This window comes from Octodon degus, unplaced genomic scaffold (assembly GCF_000260255.1).
Source record: "Octodon degus isolate 3935 unplaced genomic scaffold, OctDeg1.0 scaffold00006, whole genome shotgun sequence".
NCBI classification, from domain to species: Eukaryota; Metazoa; Chordata; class Mammalia; order Rodentia; family Octodontidae; genus Octodon; species Octodon degus.
The window spans coordinates 20,720,461-20,741,465 of NW_004524582.1; the positions used below are offsets into that span (position 1 = coordinate 20,720,461).

General features: G+C 43.3%; 1 non-coding gene and 1 pseudogene across 1 annotated transcript; both read left to right on the top strand.

Annotated features, from left to right (window-relative positions):
- LOC101563170 overlaps positions 1 to 21,005 on the top strand; it is a 178,272-nt pseudogene that overhangs the window by 69,811 nt on the left and 87,456 nt on the right.
- Positions 8,818 to 8,976, top strand: LOC111812470. Its single transcript, XR_002817969.1, has one exon. It is a non-coding gene; the product is annotated as a U1 spliceosomal RNA (small nuclear RNA).

Sequence of the window (21,005 nt, forward strand, 5' to 3'; positions counted from 1 at the left end):
AAAATACTACTATCACATTGGAAAACAGCTGGACATTTTTATTAAAAAAAATTAAACACATAACTTAGATCCAGTCATTCTGCTCTTAGGAATTTACATAAGAGCAAGGGTGAGGAAAGTATGAAAATGCATTTAAGGCTTGTGAGCCTGGGTGTGATGCGCTGCCTTTGACGTGCACCATCAACCACAACAAAGAAATGCATAAATGTTGTTGCGGCTCAGACCTACATGTTCCCCTAAAGCTTCATGTGGTCACAGATGGGGCTTTTCTGAAATGGCTAGATCTGGGGGGTGTGATGCTGGGATTAAGGATGTGATGCTGGATTAAGGGTGAGATGCTGGGATTAAGGGTGCCCCCCCACCCCGGGTGTCAGTGCTGCCCACTCAGAGGGTGGGTAGCCTGTAGAATACAAAGGACAGAAGGAAGGCTTGCTACTGCTTCTCCTTGGTGTTTTCCCACCTTCTGCTTGCCATGAACTGTTTCTCCTCTGTGATGCCCCTTTGCCATGCTGCTCCATCTTGGAGCCAACTGACTATGGACTGAAACATCTACAAACTGTGATCTGACATAAACCTTTTCTTCTTTAATTGTAGGTGCCAGGTATTTTTGTCCCAGTGATGAAAAAATAAACTAGGGCAAGTGTGGTAGTATTAGAAGAAATACAAAGAAATCATGTTTTGCCGCCCCTCCCCCCAAGATCCCACACAAAGACCTGGCTTGAGTGCTCAAGAGTAGCTTTAGGTGTACTAGCCTCTAGCTGGAAATCACCTAAATGTCTATTCTCAGGTGAGTGGATAAACAGTATGGTATGTCCACTCACTAGGACAATACTCAGAAGTAAAATTATGAATGCCTGATATAACAATAACATATCAGATCTCCAAATAAATATTTTATAGGAAATAATCCAGATTCACACACATACTTTACTTGTACAGGATCCCAGAGATGTGCACTCATCTCTAGAAAGTGAAAGTAGATCAGCAGCAGATGCTGGCAGAAGGGACGGCAGAGGCAGGAGACGGTATCACAGAGGTGCACCCACCAGGACGCTTTGGGGGAGTTCTGGGTGTGTGTGTTATCCTGACTGGTACTGGTTTTATGGATATATATATATATATATATATATATATATATATATATATGGTTGATCTAAGTGTTCATTTTGATTATGTTCAATTTAGTGCATGTCAGCTACTCTACAGTGAATTAGGTAGAAACAAAACAGAGCGGACTATAAATGTGGGCAGTAGGGGGCAGGATGGGCCTGGCCCCAGTAGGCAAGGAGGTCTCTGCGTGCTCCAGGACTTTCTTTCCATCTGCTCCTTTCTTTCTCCTGAATCTCCAGGCAAAAGCCCCAAGGCCTTGCTGTGCTTTCTGGAATGACACAGAACAGCCTTATAGGAAGGGACATGGCTGTAGAAAGCAGGCAGTAAGAGCTGCTGCTTGCTTGCCTGTGGTGTTGGGCAAGATCAAACCACGGTTCTGTAATCCGGGAAATGGGGCCTTTGCTTGTCATAAGGACTGAAAGACTGAGTGGAGGCCAGCATGTGGCTGCTGTGCCCACCATACATTCATGCTCATTCCTGCTCCTCACAAGCTGATCATGCAGTCCAGATTCTCCTGAGAAACAGGATCAATAGGAAACATAGGAATAGCAAGACATTTATTTTCAGGACTTGCCTCATACAGTTCTGGGAGCTGCTGGAAAGTGTGCAGCCTAAAAGATTGGCTAGCAAGGTTGAGAAGCAAGGGGGAAGCTGATGTTCCAAGCTTGACCCTAAAGGCAAAATTCCTTCTTTCTTGGGATATCTCATTTGTTTGTCTTAAGGTCTTCAACTGATTGGGTGAGGCCCAGTCAATAAGAAGAATCACTTCCATTCCTCAGAGTCTACTGACTTAAATATTAATCACTGATTAAAAAACATCTCACAGTAACATCCAGATATTTGACCAAACAGCCAGGCACCACTATTTACCCAAGTTGACAGGAAATTAACATCACACCAACAATTCAGCTATTTGGAAAAGTGACTGTTAATGGTCAGCACTGTTCTTTCCCAAAGCTAAATCTTTTCCTCTTCCCCTTCTAATCCATAGACTGACCATTCAAGTGTTTTGTTTCCAGTCTTTAGTTTTCACGTACTTTTCTTTCCAGTACCTTAGAATTTTCTCCCCAGTAATCCTAGGTCCAAACTCTCACATTTATGAACTTCATTTCCTTTGCATCTTGAAGTGGCCTAGCCCTTCAAGTTCAATTGACTGCTACATGTACAGAACTTGAACTTGTCATGAAGTTCCCACAGGTTTTTTTGAAGACAAAAACTTCTTTTCCTACCATTAGGGCTGGGCAATTTTTATGAGACCTCAGAAAACACAACATGAGCCCTTGGGCTTCAGCTATGGGCCATTTGCCATAAACCAGAATTCATCAGAGCCAAAGAATTTTAATTCCTTCACAATAAGGTTTAGTTGTAGCTTGTAATGCTGTGACTGGGCTGAGAATTTAAATGTTTTAGAAGAGGTAAACAGGTTGCAATTTCATTGCTTCTAAACACGTGACGGCCTCAGGGGCTTCTGATTTATTTATTTTTTAATAGAGTGCGAGGCCATAAACCCTTTTTGCTAGCAGGCTGGCAGGCTGTGCAGTTATAGAGGTACCTGAAGTGCAGTAGGGGAAGGTAAGGGGAAGCTGACTGAGCCCCCGTAATTAAAACCAGGCTCTGCTAATGCTCCTGATTCCAAGGGTCACATCTGATTTCATCTAAAACATTCTTTCTGGTCCCCTTTTAACCCAGTCTTGACTTTTGAGTATTTGCATCATTACCAGAGTGGAGGCTGAGTGAAAGAAGGGTGGTGGTGGGGGGAGGGATGTAAGTGAAAACTTAGGAGCTCTGAATAGGGCCTTGTCTGTGATTTGATGCTGATTGGACATTTGCAGTATGGTCTGGGCGAGTGGCACTGCATCTTGTTTGTATCCAAATCCTTATCAGCTTTTTAAAAAGTATTTTGAAAAAGGTAAGATTAAAGATGAAGTATTTAGTAGGGCTGCCCTTTATTACAACTGAAGTGTCATACCCAACTCCTACCATTTTCTAATGAAAATCATACTTTCATTGTTATTCACTTTGGCCAATGCATATTTCTGAACGTTAGCAGAGTTTTTGTATTGAAGATGTGATCTGTTAACGTTTTACTGTGCCTTTACCTGTATTTGGCTGCATACTGCATCCATCTCACTTCAGAAAAATAATTTGTTCAGCAACTAACATGCCCACGTAGTGAGTGAAAACTTTCGCTGTTCTGTCTGAATGAGTTTGCAGGCTCTGGGTGGCCTGCAGGAGCTCTCCAAAGGATCCTGTTCCAGAATCTAATTTGCCACTTTCTTTTTTTTTGCGGAACTGGGGGATTGAACTCATGCCCTTCCGCTTGCCAGGGAAGCGCTTATTCCACTGAGCCATCTCCCCGGCCCCAGAATCTAATTTGATTAGAGGGTTTGAGGGTGTTTCTCACTGGTGAAACTCTTGCCCAATGTGAGTTCCAGGTTTCATCTGCAGCAACACACACACACACAAACACACACACACATTAGTAAAATCTCACTAATAATGTAATACACTGGACAGAATGTGTTCTGAGGCAACATGCTCTTAGGCAGTGCTGTTGTTGTGTAAACATCACACATCTACTAGTGCACTTGTGCAGGCTTGGGTTGTAGAGCCTTCTACACACCTGGGATACATTGTGTAGTCTACTTGCTGTTCTGGAATGCATGCTTGTATGCCAGTACTCTGAGTCCTGTAGGCCAGTGTCCCATGAAGGCACTTATGCATCGAAACAGGCCTATGTATTCTTGTTATAGAATGGCCCTACAAAGTGTCATGTGTTCAGAGGTGGGTTTTTGCAAGGTAACTGGGTCATGTGGGCAGTGTATGTATGAAACAGTAGACTTACCCTGATGCAGTCTTGGGAGGTGGTCACTAGGCATGATCTGGAAGGGTGGGTCCCCTTCCCAGGCTCCTGCCTTCTCTCTCTGTTGCTTGGTTGCCACGGGATGAGCAGCTTTCTCCTCCAAGCCATTTCCATCCTGGAGCTTCTACTTCAGAGCCAGCTGATCAAGCCCTGTGGGCTGAAACCGTGAACCAAAATAAATCTCTCCTCCTTGAACTTGCAAGGTGCCACCCATTTTGTCCCAGCAACAGTAAAGTGACAAAGACACCCCACCTCATCACGAAAATTGGGGTAACATTTCGTACTATGACATTACTGTGGTCATGATGTCCTACGGCATTAAGAATTTTCCAGACCCATGATAATTTTACGAGATCACTGTCTCAAGTGTGGTCTGTCATTGACTACAGTGTTATGCTTTACAGAGTTCTATGTCAGCTGTTTATTTTGCCCGCAACACTCTTGCTTTGTTTCTGAAAGCTTTGGTATGTGTTTCTGCAACAACATTTTGGTTTATCTAGTTGCATTATCTTTTATATGTCTGTATATTCTTATCCATACCTTAGGGAGGAAGAGGAAAGAAATGTAAAGGTCCCCACTTTAATCAATCAACAAATGTATATTGAGCATCTGTGATGTGCAAACAGCATGCTAGTGTACTAAAGATGAGAAAGAATAGGATACACTTACTCTGTCTGTCTTAGTTTCTCAACTGAGCCATGAGGCCAAGCCAGTGCAGTGTGGGTAAACTGACTAACATCAGGGAGAAAGCAGCTATAACTAGCATTTGCTAATTTCCAGTGGTTAGATTATCCCTCCCTGGCCCCTTTCAAACTCTAATCAGATGGAACAGCACTTCTCTGATCTGCCTCCCTTGGGTTGCCTGCAGGCTACGTGGCCTTTTCCTACCCAAACAGTAGAGTTCTGGCACATCTAAGGCCACTCATGCCTTCTGGAATGAATGAATGTTAAGTAGCCAATGAGCACCCGGGATTTTGAATGTTAGCTGATGGCTATGTAGAAACACAACTCTGCCTATGAACTTGGTAAACTCTTTTTCATCACTTTCTACAAAAATGGGAGCTGTTTCCCTTCCTTTTTTGGTTCATATGCTTCAAATGAAATGGCAGCTCTGTCCTTAGGGCAGCTCCATCCCTACATCCTCTCCCAAGTCCTCCTGAGCAGCACACGAGGGCCACGGGTAGAGCTGCGGTCTGTGGCTTTAAGACTTGTCTCGCGGTTTCCTTAACTTCAAACCTAAAACCAAGCTCTTGAAAGAAACTACACGAAAAGTAATGATCCTCAAAAATGAATGCATTGTAGCAGCAAAGAAGAAATCTAATTAGCTACTATAATAGCATCATTTAGGCTTTCTTTTTCTTTTCTTCCTTTTAAAAATAAGTGCAGTGACTAAAACTTGTAGGTTCTACAGGCTTAGTCCCTTGAACTCTATTAAGTGGGACAATATGTCGTGGAGGCGGGAGGGGGTTCCAATCTCTCCATCTTAACTTTACAAATGGCCTTAGTAGACTTAAAAATATGCAGGTAATATATTTCTGTTAATTTTTAAAATTTACTTTTTAAAGGACACATAGAAATTGTTCATGGTTATGGGGTCCTATGTGACATTGCTACACATGCATACATTGTGTAATATTGAAATCAGAAATGGTGCATTTCTCTTTAGTCACTTTCCTTATTTTTTTGTGGTGGACACATTCCAAATACAATCTTTCAGCTATACCAAAATAATAATTATTATAGACACAGTGCACTAGGGCTCAAGAGCATAGTTCTTCCCTTCAGCTATAACTTAGCAGCTGTTAAATTAACCTGGTCTCATTTCTCCCTCCCTATTTCAGCTACTTTCTCTGGGACAAAGTACCCCGCGCTTGCAAGTTAAAGAAGGAGAGGTTTATTTTGGCTCACAGTTTGTAGAGGTTTTAGTACAGTCAGCTCAGCACGAAGGAAGCAGAGAGGCTGCCAGGGAGGAAGCAGAAGCACATCCTTGTAGACCACGCCCACTGCGACTCACCACTTCCCACCCGGCTTCCTCTCCTAGCTTCACACCCTGCTATAAACCTCATCAGTGGACTAAGCCAGTGACCGGCATCCCACACCTTCGATCCAATCTCCTCCCCCTGGCTCCACCTAGAAGCATGTAAAGCTTGGGGGGACATGGAGATAAATGCCATAACACTCCTGCTTACTTTGTCCAGCCTTGGGTAACTACCCTCACCTTCTAAGAGATCAACTTTTTAGATTCCAACTGGGAGTGAGATGACGCTGGGCTTTTCTTTCTGTGCTTGGCTTATTTCACTTAACACAGTGTCCTGCAGTTCCAACCATATTGTCACAAATGACAGTGTTTCATACCCTTCATGGCTGGTGTTATGGTTTGTGTCTAGTTGTCCCCCCAAAGCCTCATGCAGTCATGGGGTGAGGACTTCTAGAGTTTGTGTTAACTCATGATCCACTGGGATTATGTGTGATCCAAGGCTGGGATTATGGGTTTTAGTACTGCTGGGATTACCCGTGTAAGTACCTCCCCTAGCCTGGGGCAGGTAATTTGCATTACAATGTAAGGTGGCAAGAGAAGCCAGCTGCTTGAGCTGCTGCTACCCCTCCCTTGCGCTCTTGCTCTTTGCCGCCACCATGAAAGTTTGCTTTCTGCTCTGGGCTGCTCTGCATTGGACCCAGCTGAGTATGGACTGAAACCTCCAGTAACTGTGAGCTAAATAAACCTTTCCTTCCTTCATTTTGAGTGTCGGGTATTTGTCCCAGCAACAAGAGAAGAGTAACTAAGACAGCTGGGTAGTATTTTACTACATATATGTACAATGTTGTCTTTATCAATTCATCAGTTGATGGGCGTGTAAGGTTTTTCTATCCTTGCTCTTTTGAATAGTGTTACAATAAACAGGGGCGTACATGTCTCTTTGAGGTAGTGGTTTAATTTCATTTGGCTCTGTACCCAGTAGTGGGTTATATGGTAATTCTAGTTAATAATAAGGAACTGTAAAATAGTCCCTTACACAAGGAAAAGTTGTTAAGACACAGGAAAATAAAAGCCAGGTATTTCAGCTCTGCTAACTATCCGGGCTACATATAGCCAATGGCTTAGTGGCTCTGGGTCTTATTTCCCCTGTCTTTATAGTGGCACTTCCAGATTTATGCATAAAAGGGAGAGGGATTAATTTGAGAAGTGTGGATTCTAGAATTCCTGCATTCAGAGGATGTAAGTAGAAATGATGAAGGGGGATCTGACCAAATTCTGTCTTTTTGTGGTGTCTTGGTTACATTTCTCCTTGCTGGGACGAAATACCCAACATCCTGAGTTAAAGGGAGAAAAGTTTATTTAGCTCACAGTTGGTAGAGGTTTCAGTCCATAATCAGCTGGCTCTAAAGCAGGATGAGCTGGCACAGGGGCCTGAGCTCATGGCAGCAGAAGACAGTAAAAGCAACAAGAGCAGAAGGATGAGAGAAGCTTATTTCATCCCCTTTTATCTGATCTAGACTGCTGGGATTAGGGCAGTGTCAACCCAATAAGTGGGCTGATCCAGCAGTCACCCACCCCAATACCAGCCTTGTATTGTGAATTAGTCACAAACTACATTCAGCTGCCTCTGAAAAATCCTATACCTCATGACCGCATGGGGTTTTGGGGGGCATCTAGACACAAACCCCAACACATTGTAAGCCAAAATATTTCAGTCGAGATGAAATAGCCCTGGTCTTCACTATTCTCAGATGCTGCCATCTTGTTAGGCTCCTTTCTCCTCTGTTTGCCTCCTTAGACTGCCCTGTCATGAATTCTTTTCCCTTCAAGGCAGCCCTTGATGACCCTTGGTAACAGGCTGTGTTGCTGGGTTTAGGAATACAGTTATTAGTAGGCATGACTGTAGCTAAGTTATTTAAGCTAGTTGAGACTCAGATTCCTCATGTGTAATGTGGGGGCAAGCTAGACCTGACCTCAATGGTTTTGGGGCTACTGAGTGAGATGTCAAATAAGAAGAGCTTGGCCCAAACTCCTCTGCACTGGGAAATAGTGAGGGAGCCACAGGTAGGGTCTCAAAGCAGGACACTGAAAGTCCCTTTTGAGAGTAGTTTACAAAGAACAGGTGTGGAGGAAGACAGGGCGATTTGGCAAGCATGAGATTGGTGGAAGCACTTTTGGGGGATGCCTTGAGTCCCTTTGAGGCTCTATAAGCCTGAGGATTTGTTCTCCCAGTGCTGCTGGAAGGTTTCCATAGCTCTCAGCTCTCAGAAGTCCTAAACTAACTCACACAAGGCCACTCCCCATCCCCAGGATACCTGCAGGATTTAGGGACACAGGTGCCAGGCCCCTTTCTTCAGTTGGGGATATTCCAAAGGGTCACCCAGCTCACAGCTGTTGCAGTAGGGGCCCATTAGGGCCACACCAAAGCCCAACTTTTCTCTCTGTTCCTTTATGCTTTTCCTCTTCTTCCCCACCTCCATGTTGGTCCTACTCAAAAAGATCCGCCAAAGAAAGATGGTTTTGGATACCATTTAGGGAAATTCGAGATCCAAGCTGAGGTTTTTCTCTAATGACTCTTTCTCTGCCAAAAGATGAACCTAGGAAAGCCTGAATGATGGAGAGAGACAGTAAAGGTCCACACAAATGGTGCTGCCTATTCTGAGGCTGCTGCTGAGGATATTTTATCTGTGTAGCAAGACAAACTTCATTCACCCGTAATTCTCTTTCTCGCGCCTCCCAGAACCTGTGATGTTCTCCTCTAGAAAGCCCCTATTCTTTTCTGTAGCTCCACATCAGGCTTTTTGTGGAATCTTGATTTCAGGAAGCTCCTGTGTACACTTGCTTGCCATAAGTTTATGTCTTCTTCATACTTACCAGGCAGGGGCGATGTCACGGTCAGGAACGTGGTTTTTGCAGTGTGAGGCTCATCCTTTGCACACTGGAGGTGCTGTCCCTGAGATTTCCCCAGATGTGGGAAACTTAACTGCATATTTTGTGGTAGTGGGGGAATATGTTCACACTCTTATCTAATAAAAAATAATAAGTTTATGTCTTCTGTCTTATTAATCTCTCTACTGCCAGTTTGTTTCTGATACTAAAATACTGAGACATACAGGATGGGAGAATTTTAATCTTCTGCCACTTCATGAGCTCTGCCTCTCAAACTTGCTGCTCATCTGTTTCTGCCTCTGTCTCTCTCTCTGTCTCTCTCTCTCTCTCTCTCTCTCTCTCTCTCTCCCCAAATCTCTCTCTCCTTTCTGTCTCTTTCCCACTGCTGTATTTTTCGTGTATCATTAAACTTTCATGGTTGGAAAATTAATTCCTTCGTCCAGATGTGTTGGAGGGCCAGTCACGGGATCAAAGCCCTTAGGAATGGCTTGTTGCCACTCACTACCTTTTCTCTCTTCCACACAAGCCACCTGACCTTCCACTTCCCACAATGAGTTGAGACTGCAAAACACCTTGAGAGAAGTTGGCCATATGCTGTGGCATATTCGTGGACTTCCCAGACTCAAGGACACAAGTTCACCTGTTTCTCTATAAATTACTCAGTGTCATATTGTGGGTGAAGACACAGCTTTATGGAGGCATAATTGAAAAATAAAAATTACATATACTCAAGATTTGTACGGTGGCATTTTGACATATGTGCACATTGTGAAATGATTACCACTATCAAGCTGATTAATATAGTTAATTAATATAGATATAATCTTTTAGCAAATTTTAAATATAATGTGTGTTCTTAAGCATAATCACACTGAACATTAGTTCTTCAAATTTATTCACTTTATAAAGGAAGTTAGATGGGCGTGGTGGCACCTGCCCGCAATCCCAGCACTTGGGAGGCTGAAAACAGAAGGATAGCTACAAGTCTGATCTGTGTAGTGAGACCCTGTAGACCCTGTACTAAATACATTTAAAAAAGGAAGTTAATGTCCTTTCTTATTTAACTCTAAATTACTACTAGTAATTACCCTTCTACTATGTCTCTATGAGTTCAAGGTTTGAGAAATGAGATTATGCAGGTAAGCACGGAAGGTAGATTATTCTCTGTGGTCTTAAACCTGGGGCCAGCTACCCCTTTGCTGGATAAGCCTTGATTGATCAGATAAATGAAAACATCATGTGATCCAGAGAGGGACTTCTTCTTCCCTCTGTACTTTCTTTTTGTCCATGAAAACAACCGTTAAATAGGCTCCAAGCACTCTTTTGTGAATTTCTGCATGAGCAGTCCTGATGATCTGCTTTAGAACTGGAGTTATTAGAGTGATATATAATTTATCCAACAAGTTTAAATACAAGAAGATAAACAATGAAAAGTGTCCCTTTTGGGAGGATGGACATCAACTGCCTGCTGCGTCCTGGCTGCCTCAGGACCTCTGCTCCTGCCTACCTCTGCCAAGTACGCTGCCCTTCTTCACCCTTCTACAAAGCTCCCCGGCCCTCCAGGGGTGCCTCCCCCACCCGACCCCGCTCTTCCCCGGAGCCACACTCCCTGTGTTAGTTTTTAGCGATCAAAAATCCTTGCAAGGCAGGTGCGGTGGCGGATGCCTGCCGTGCCTGTGCTCTAGGAGGCTGAGGCAGGAGGACTGAAGCTTCGAACCCATCCTTGGAAACGTAACTCGGTGCGAAGGCTGGAAGTTCAAACCCCAGGGCTGAAAAGAAATTTAAACACACACACACACACACACACACACACACACACACACACACACACACAAAGACCTCGAAACCAGATAAAGCAAAATAAATGTGTGAAACTCACAATTTTTAATTCATAAAGGATAAATTCAGACGTGCATGTGTGAACACACCTGCGAGGTGTGAACAAACGCCGTTTCTTTCCGCTGCATGTGCGCAGCTTCGGTCTTACCCCTGGATACTAGCGGTTAGAGCGGAGGACAGCACCAGCTTGGGCCCATCGTGGGGCTCCAGGGGCTGGGCACAGCCTGGGCAGAGATGCTGCTCTGTAAGGTCTTGCTGAACAAATGAATGAACGAACAGAATGGGGATGGATCAGAAAGCACGCAACACAGAGTGTCGAGGGCCATGACAATGTTTTAGCGTTAATTTCTTTTCAAAGTAAACTGTACCCACACAATCATAAGTATATATATTTTTTCTTCTATTACTGGGGATTGAACCCAAGGACTTTGCATTAAGCTACATTCTCAGTCCCTGTTTTATTTTTTTATTTTGGGATAGGCTTTTGCCAAGTCACTAAGTTACCTAGCCTGGGTTTAAACTTGGAATTCTCCCAACTCAGCCTCCCAGAGTGCTGGGATGACCAGTAGGGGTTTTTTTTTTTGTTTGTTTGTTTTTTTTCTTAATGGAAGGAGCCTGTGAAAGTCACAGTAAGCCCCTAAATTAAAGACAAATTGGCCAAAGAGGGAGAGAGTGGAAGGCTGGGATTTCTTTCTGCCGCGATAGGTGTGGGCAGCACAAGTGGGTTTCTTTCATTCTGTCATTCACTCAACAAACATTAGATGAGTGTGTACTGTATGCTGAGTACTGTTGTAGGTGACGTGGACTCAACCCCTGTCCTGCGGAGCTGGCCATCTGGAGAGCAAGGCAGGTAACGGATGTACCCAGACAGAGGGACAAAGATGCCACACTGTGTAGGGCTGCATCTTCCACTCTGGAGACTAAATCTGGATACACACTGAGAAGGCACGTGGTGAGATACCAGGGACAGGAGAGGAGGGCAGCGCATGGAAGCCCCACCCTGATGACACCCAGCAGACGCCATTCTCCTAGCTGTCTCCTGCCCGGAAGGCCATCCTGCTGGGGATCCCATCCTTTCTTGTCCTGTGCTGCTGGGGATGAACAAATGAGACCACTGAGCCACAGCCATCCACAGTGGCATCTGGGAAAGTGGCATCCTTGGTAGAAACATCCCAGAGACTCAGCAGTGGGTCCGGGCCGGCCCTCGCCTCTGTGTTCTAGCCTTGTGGGCTGCAACCACGCAATTCCTATGAAGAGTGTTTTCCAGGAAGATGACACTGTATTCCCAGACAGCCATGTCAAGAGAGAGACACTGAAAATTAGGATTTCATTTTAGACCCACTTGATTTCCAAGAAAGACGAGTTCATAGTATAATAGAATAGAAAAACAGAGAAAGGACTCCATGGCCAAGAATGGCAGAGGTGTTTTGCAAATCACCCAGGACTGGTTGCAGCCCTGGCTTTTGAAGTATTGTGTTCCTAGTCACAGGATGAGCGCATGCTCACTGTAGGAGACCAAGAAGTTCAGGGGTGGGGAAGGATGAAGAAGGTTTCTAGAGTGCTTTCTAAGCCACAGTCCCCACAGAGAACACAGAGGACAGATGTGTTTCATGTTAATCTGAACACAGTCTTGGCCCTTGTTCTCTTTTCTCAAAATGAGGAAAAATCTTTATGTAAACCTACTTAATCTGTCGGGTGTGACTCTCCATGCCTGTAATCCTAGCTGCTCAGAAGGCTGAGGCAAGAGGGTGACAAGTTTGAGGACAGCCTAGACAAATCATCAAGACCCTATCTCAAAATAATAAAAAAGGTCTGAGGGGAAAAAAAAAAGTGTCCCTTTTACTCAGAACATCTTTAACCAATCCTCAGAGATAATCACAACAATGATTTTTATGTCTTCTTGAGGACATTTTCTCTACGTATTCAAATACCTTTGCATATATACATTTTAGACATATACGGTGTTTTAATGTGTGGTAATTAAATATGGTAATATGGTAACACATTTTATTACTCTTTATTGCTCCTTTTAATTTACAGAATATTTCATTGTATTTAATAAGAAATAAAAATTAAACTATGATGCCCAGAAGAAGTAGGACTTGTTGACTTACATAGCTGAAAGCTGAAGAAAGAGCTTGGCTCCTTGTTGACTCAAGTCCGTGGATCAGCCATGCTGTCGGAGCCTACTTTCCTGTTTGCTCTGCTGCGTCCTCCTGCTGTCAATGGTGAGGCTGACTGTCCATCTTGGACACACTGCTTTGCTAACATCCCAAGGACTGCACATTTCCGAGTTCTTATCTAGACAGAGGAAGGGTGTTCTGCTGAGTTTGTCTAAGAAGAGCCAGAAAGCTTTATTTTCGGATGGTTTCCCTAGATGCTTAAGCTAACCAGTTTTCACATCTCATCAGCATGAACTCGCTCGTGTGACTCTACGAGAAGAACCAATTCTTTTGAAAAGTGGGGTTGTGTGGATTAGTTAGCTCCGAGTCAAAAGAGGATCCTCCCCACAGCCAGGGTTGGAATCCTCAGTTTTCAAATATGTGGGCTGTGAGAGGCAGGTATTTAAGCGAAAGAACAAAATAACAACATTACTTACTATTACGTTAAACACATCTTTCCATACTGCATAGCTACACCCATTTTCTTTGCAAAAATAAAATTGTCAGTGTAGGGTTTAATTATGTTGATACAACATAATTTATTTCGCCAGTTCCCTGCTAATGGACATTTAGGTGATTTTCAAGATTTGCCTGATACGCAGCAATGCTTCAATGATTTCTGGAATGCATTATTGCATACATACGGACGGCGGATGTATCTGTTGGCTTAATTCCCAGGTAATAGGTTTGGAGATTTAATCAGCCTACATTCAGGTACAGAGAACCCAACCCACTCCAGGGATAAAGACTCCAGCCGAAACTTTGAGGAACAGTAGCCATAATTATACTGTTGGATTCACCTGGCACAGGAGCTGCTGCCCATTTGGGACGCTGTCGCACGGATCGCAGTTCCTGGAGTCAGACCCTCACGGAGTCGTGACTGGAAATTAGTGAGGACCAGGAAGCCCCTGCTGCTGCTGCTGTACCAAATCAGCCTGCCTGACCAGAATGGGAGGCATGTGCCTGGCTTCTTTTTGTACATATGTATCCATAGAAATTGGCTTTTATTTTACTTTGAAGACTGAGAGCAAAAGCAAAACCAACAGAAACAGGGTAACATAAATATGTTACAGATTTTCAAAAGAAGAATAGCTAATTAACAATGGTTGTTACATTATCTACTTTTTATTTTTTATGTTAATTCTATTGAGAAAGAAGTAGCAATGAGACAGCTTCAAAACAGGTTACTAGGACAGTTACAATAATTAATTCGTTGTATATTGTTGCCTTTATAGTACTTATTCATAGTATAAGATACAGACATGATAGCTTGTCTAAACATTAGTTCAAAACTTTCTTCTCATTGAACTAAGAGAAAGTAGCTGTATATCTATGCATATATATATATATATGTATGTATGTATATATATTCACTACAAAATGGTCCTTCATTTGTATCCTTTTTTTCTGTTTACTTTTGTCAGAGATGGGTATTCCATTTCTATTCATATATTGTGGGTACATAAATTCAGCAGAGTAATCCAATATAGTTCAGTAGTCTATAATAGTAGTAGATTATCCATGTGACTGTGAATGTCAGAAGTTGTTGACTTGAGCCTTTTACAGCTCAGCATATAGCCTGCTTTTTTTTTTTTTTATAGCCTGCTTTTTGACATTCACAAAACAAGCAACCACAGACTCAGCAGGTAGCAAAGCACCGACTTTTTCCTTCCAAATCTTAGGCTGTACTTTTGATTGATGAGATTTAATGTATATTGAAAATATTATCTTCCAGAAACTCTGGGCAGTGACTAACTTTCTTGCACCTATTGTCAAGTAGGCATGCTAGAAAGCAAAAGAGATACATGCTAATTTCACATAGAGGGGATGTGGATTTTTACGCTAGGTCTTGCCAAAATTCTCAAAAAAAACTGTCTTTGTGACTGGGTAAATGTAAGTTCTCTGTGACTGATAGCTTTCCATTACTGTGGCAAAATACCTGAGAATAACAACTTAAAGAAGGAGCCATTGTTTGGTTTGCTTTTGGGGGACTCGTGAGTTCAGAGGACCAGGTAACAACAGTTATAGTCTACTGCTTATTCCTTGGGGAGGCACGTAGGTCAGGTCACTCCACCTGAGGCCTGGCATTCGGTGGATATGCCTCTGCCCGCAGTGGTTATGCGTTCTCATCCTCTGCACTACTTCTGTCAAGAGGCCCAACTTTGACTGACTGCCTAGAATATTTCTGTCTAACTTAATTGATTGTCATATTGGGTACCAAATGTGTCAGTTTTGCAATGTTGCAACACTAAGGAGAATTTTAAAGCAAATAAGGGGAAAGAAGAACAACTCTTGAATTTGTAGAAGGGGTCCCAGGGGGCTTCTTTCTCCTGTTTTTCTTCCATCTGGGCTAATGCTACCCCCTGTCCCAGTTTGCTCTCCTACATACCAATCATCCCTAGAAACACCTTCTCAGACACCCCCAAGATGTGCTTTTTTAGGTTTCCTATGTGTTTCTCTGTCTAACCCAGGTGCCAATCCAGGTGAGCCATCACATAATGCAAAAACGATCCTTCAGCGTTTGCGTGGTCAGGATGGGTGAGATGTTCCTTGATGCAGCAAGATGCAAAGTTAAGAAAAACATAAGCTGTGCGGCTATAAAGCCAAGACACCATTTCCTCCAAAGACGCACAAAGATATAAGATGAGCTCCTGACCTATTGTCTCGCCACTTCTGGGCCTCTCGGCAGCTGGTCTTGTACCAGTTCACCCTAGCATCTCTTCAGGCAAGCAGATGCCACTTGTTGAGGCTGGAGAAGGAACAGTCCTAAAGGGCTGGCTGTCTTTAAATTGTGTGGTACCTGAACTTATCAGTTATTAAATGTGTTTCAACTCACCTTTACTCCTCCTTTTTTGTGGTATTGAGAATTCAACCCATGACATTCACACTGAACTATACCTCCAGAACACCACTGTTTAAAAAAAAATAAAGACAATGTTTCAATGAAGTATCTAAGTTGCTATGCTAACTTTGAAATTGAGGTCCTTCTGCCTCAGCCTCCTAAAGTGTTAAGATTATGGGAATGTGCCACCATGCCCGGTTTTCATCCTTATGTTCAAGATAAGAAGAAATGGAGGTCTGAAGGGTAATGCCCAAGGAGTGGAGTCCAACTGCACATTGTTTCAATATTGTTTTGTCTGCCACATTCAAGGTCTTGCTGCTGAATCAAATATTTATGCTAAGATATTTATAGCATATGATATAGTTTAATGTAGGCTCTGCTCTTAAGACACATTGGGACTCTTTTAAATACTGCCAATTGTAATTTCTGGTATAAAACTGAGAGACCATTTTGTGACACATGTTCCAGGAAAGCTCAGTGAGTAGTTGGCATAAAAATACAAGGCAAGAGGCATCTTTATTGTCCTACACAAACCAACCTCTCCACAACCTCATCTCTCCCCCTGTTGTATAGGCTCTTACACGCCACACATGTGCAGCAACATAGCCTTTGCCCTTGGCCAGATTTATGGATGAAGGATGCTGTGTTTCGAAGGCACCCTATATGGGACTCCTTTCTGACATTCTCAGAGTTATTTACTTCCTTCTGCCTTATAATTTTATGTCTGCCATACTTCTACATAAAGGTATAATAGCCTCTTTTCATGTCCTTCATTGAGCTGTGATTTCTTAAAATTTATATCTTAATCATTTTTGCATCCTTGGTACCTGGCATATGATACATAAATTTAGAAGGTGTATGAATGATTGCTTGCTTTTTCCCAGTAAAAGGCTAAAATGATAAAGTGTGCTGAGTTGTTTCCTTTACTGTAACCAAAATCTCGTACTATGAAATACCACATATATTGTCAAAGGTTCCAAAATCTTCAGCAGTTTCTTTTCACAGAGCAGAGAAAGAAATTCAGTGTAATGTGACAGAGACCAAATTTTGGCGTAAGAAACTATGAGACCTGGATCTCACTTCTATCCTTTGCTCCTCCGATGACTTGTCTTCCATCCCTTGTGTCTTCACAAGTAAGCTGACATTGGTGTGCACACCTGTCCCACACGTTAGTGTGAGGGTTAGTGAAACAGTGCACAGGACTCACCGAGCACCACGCCTAAAACTGTGCTGTCCAGCTAGGAGAGCAGAAAGAACAAGGGGGAGATTAATTGCTGTAACGTGAGCATGGCATTTTCACACTTTTCTCCCAGAAGAAGAAAACATTAGGGGGCCGGGGAGATGGCTCAGTAGAATAAGCGCTTCCCTGGTAAGCGCAAGGGCCTGAGTTCAATCCTCGGTTCTGAAAAAAAAAAAAAAAAGAAAGAAAGAAAGAAAACATTAGGATTACTTTCAGGTTTTCATTATGTTAAAAGGACAGAATTCAAGAATTCTGCTTAAAAGACATAATGTATCGCTCATACGTTTGATCATTAGGAATAACCTTTGCAAGAGGCAGCAGCCACCGCCTGTCTTTCCAGAGGCGAGCTGAGCTGCCAGAAATGGATGAGGAGGAATTTTCTCATCTCCACCTCAGCTTGTTGCTACATAGACTCTCTCTGGGAGGTTAATACCTTGGTCCTTGGATAAAATAAAGATATAATTCATGAGAAACAGGAGCACAAATGGAACCACAGCTGGGTGGAGAGCAAGGAAAGAAAATATGTGAAACAGAGAAATCAAAAGCTGTGTGGAATGGCAAAGCCTGTAGGAGAAGGCGCTGGGGACAGAGCTGGTGACTGCAGTGCCTGGCTAGGAATTCGGGTCACCAGTTATTTCCTTCCAAGTTCCTTTTCCTCATCATGAGGATAGACATGGAGGAGAAGAAAAGCAATTATTTTTCTATATCGCCATAATTTCTCATTTGGAGTGGACTCCATAATAAAAGAAAAACAAAGAGACGTTTGTTGACCTGTGTGTTTCGAACATGCAAGGGATAACCAAAAATACAGTAATGTTTGAATTTAAAGGAAGTTGATTACAATGAAAAACATGGCAAGAGCTAGGTGTGTTTGAAACAAAGGGGAGCATTTTGAATGAAACTAGTAGAAATGTGTCTTTAGTTGCAATAAAGTTTTATAAAATTTAAGCGTTCACCATATACTTGATTGCACCTCTCACACAGGAGATGAGCAGGGAGAGCACCATTCACGAAGAGGCAACTCTGACTTCCGCCTCGTGCAGCCTCTTCAGCAAAGGAGAGTGAAAGCTTAGGGAAGCGACAAGAGAAAGGAGGGACACTGAGTTCCTAGGCCCACAACTCACAGGAGGGCACACAGCGGCAGACAAGGGTGAGCAAGTGAAGCTGGCCACTGCCGGCTCCTCAGGAGCTTTCCTCAGTCTCTGGAGCTGTCTCCAGTGGCTTCTTTGAGTTCCTGGTCAAGAGGGCATGGTAGACACTTTTTATCTTTATGAAAAGTTATGCTTACAGGCAAAGAGAGGGAGGGTGGAGAGTCTTCTTGTGTCTATTTATTTTAAGTTGCTTCTAGCTTTATAATCCTTTACTATCTGTTGTGGCATGTTCCGGCCTCCCAGGCATAACAATTTCTGTTACTTGTAACTCACGGAGAAGCCACCCCTCAGCTTTAAGACAGTTGAGATTCACAAGGCTAAAGGGCTCAACCAGGCCGGACCCCTCCTTTCCATCCCTGGCATACTGGCCAAAGTGCTGCCGTCTTGGCAGCAAAGCAGGAAAGGCGGCATATGAGCCTCCTGTCCAGGGGCAGGAGGTAATTGAAATGTAAATTGAAGAATTCATATCTTATGCTTCATTCAGGACCTATATATTTGCTCTGATGTTTAAAAGATTTTTAAACTAAAACACGTTTTAGGAGCTTCAAATTTAAAACTCAGTATATATCCTGGTATGTGTTGTTTTTATTGAAAATAATAAATATTTTATGAAACTTCTCATCATTTCAATCTCTCTGTCTCTGTCTGTCTGTCTGTCTGTCTGTCTGTCTGTCTGTCTCTCTCTCTCTTTCTCTCTCTCCCTCCCTTCCTCTCCCCCAGGGGTAACTCTCTGCCATTATAAATGCTGCACAGTATAAGGTCATTTATTCTTAAATCTGCTTAAATGATCCTTACCACAATTTTACGAAATGGGCACGGAGAAGTCACAGCCGAAATAAGTCATCAAGAGCCAAGAGCTCATGGTTGCCTCCAAACCCAGAGTTGGCGGAGCCGGCTGTCTAATGCAGGATGCAGCAATCACACTCAGGATGGACAGGAACATAACTGAGAAGCAGCACCATCCCGTGGCCTTGCTGTGACTCCCAGAACAAAACTGCTTTGCAGGAGGCTGACATTTGTACCATGTCAGCTATGGAAAAAGCAAGTACATCTGGGTAGAGGGCGTTCATTAACCAGGCAAGAAAGGGTGAGTCAGGAAAGGGAGTCCAGGATGCATGACAGAACCCAGGAAATAGAAAGCCTTCCTGATGGGCATCTCATCTGAGACCTTCAGGTAAGAATCATGGAATCAGGCTCAGATTGAAAAGTGTTGTATGTAGCTAAGTTAGATAAAAATTAATACACAATCAAGAGGGACCAGGCCCTCAAGAAAGTGAAAACAAGGAAGTAAAAGGACCCAAGTTGTGGTTGGAGTCGCATTTAAGGAAGGCCAGGACTTGACATGAGGTTGCAATGGCCGGGTTTACGTGCCTCCCTAAGAGATAAACTTGAAATTGCATATAATTATCATCGCCTGGTACATAAGTCCAGCCAGGGGTTGCTTGCCCAGGTGACCAGAATATCTACACCTCTTCCTTTCCAAAACTGCCTCTGTTCTTTTCCTGTACCCTTGCTATGTATGTGACTTATTTCCCTATCGGATCAATGTTATTGTGTGATTACACTTGTGTCCCTGTCGGTGAGCTGCAGTTGGAGCCACACTGTACCTACACTGTGATTTTCCTGTATAAGTTACCCCTGACAAATGACTTCAGTGACCACACCATTTGGAACACCTTCTACAAATCCAAGAGCTCTTTCCCCTTATTTGCTTTAAAATTCTCCTTAGTGTTGTGAAATTACAAAACTAACACATCTGGCACCCAATATGATAGTCAATGAAGTTAGGCAGAAATATTCTAGGCAGTCAGTCAGTGTTGGGCCTCTTGAGGGAGGCAGTGCAGAGGATGAGAACGCATAACCACTGTGGGCAGAGGCATATCCACTGAAGGCCAGGCCTCAGGTGGAGTGACCTGACCTATGTGCCTCCCCAGGGAATAAGCAGTAGACTATAACTGGTGTCACCTTGTCTAATAGTCTAGACAGACATCAGCCACCCTGCTGGGTGACCAGGATGTCCTGATTCACCTCTTGCTAATTCCTTCTTTTCCACCAAAAAGCACCACGAGGAAATGAGGACCTAGGTCTTGGGACAGGGGTTGGGGACTTGCTTATGAGAAACAGATCCCTCCTCAGCTTCCTAAGATGTGGACGTTCATTAATGGTAGGGGTCTTTGCAGAGGGAATCTTAGACTTCTGCACCACATGGCCAACCACAGAAATGTGACCTGCTGCTCCTCAGGACCTCCCACTTCCTTTTGCTCTGTCCCCAGCCTCATTCTCAAAATACTCCCCTTCCCTGGAATTTTCCCTCTGATGATGAAGAAACTATTTTTCCTTCCTGACTTTCGGTAAGGCTGTGAGTGAAGTGTTGTGGTGTCAGGGATGCCTCACATACTATGACTAGTTCTGTTAGGAATATTTATGGAGGATTTAGTTAAGATTATTGTTCACTAAAACCCAGAAGCAAGGTTTTAAAACAGTTTTCCCTGGTTATCCAACCACTCACTAAGGTGACAGAAGTTCATTTCCTCTTTCCCAAGTATGAGGCCATTCTCTTTAAGTAGAAAAATGTCCCTCAGGTCACTGTAAATGCCTGCAACCAGAAATCACATTGTTTGCTTTAATGTTTCTAAGAAGAAACCTATTCATGTAATACTCAAAAAATTCTTGATGCATGGCTAATCTACAAAGGGCAATTGCATCTCCAAATTCTGTTTTCAGTCTGATGAGATAAAGTATTCTTGGAAAAATAAATGATTTCTACCAAAAAAGGACACAGGTGATGCCTTTTAAGCTTGCTTCCTTCAAATAATGTCTCTAAGGGCTGGTAGTAGCTCAGTGGAATAAGCACCTGCTTAGGCAAGCCCTGGGACTGGGGTTCGATCTCTGGCACCATATGCCACTCCAGCTCTGCCCCTGGGCTCACTG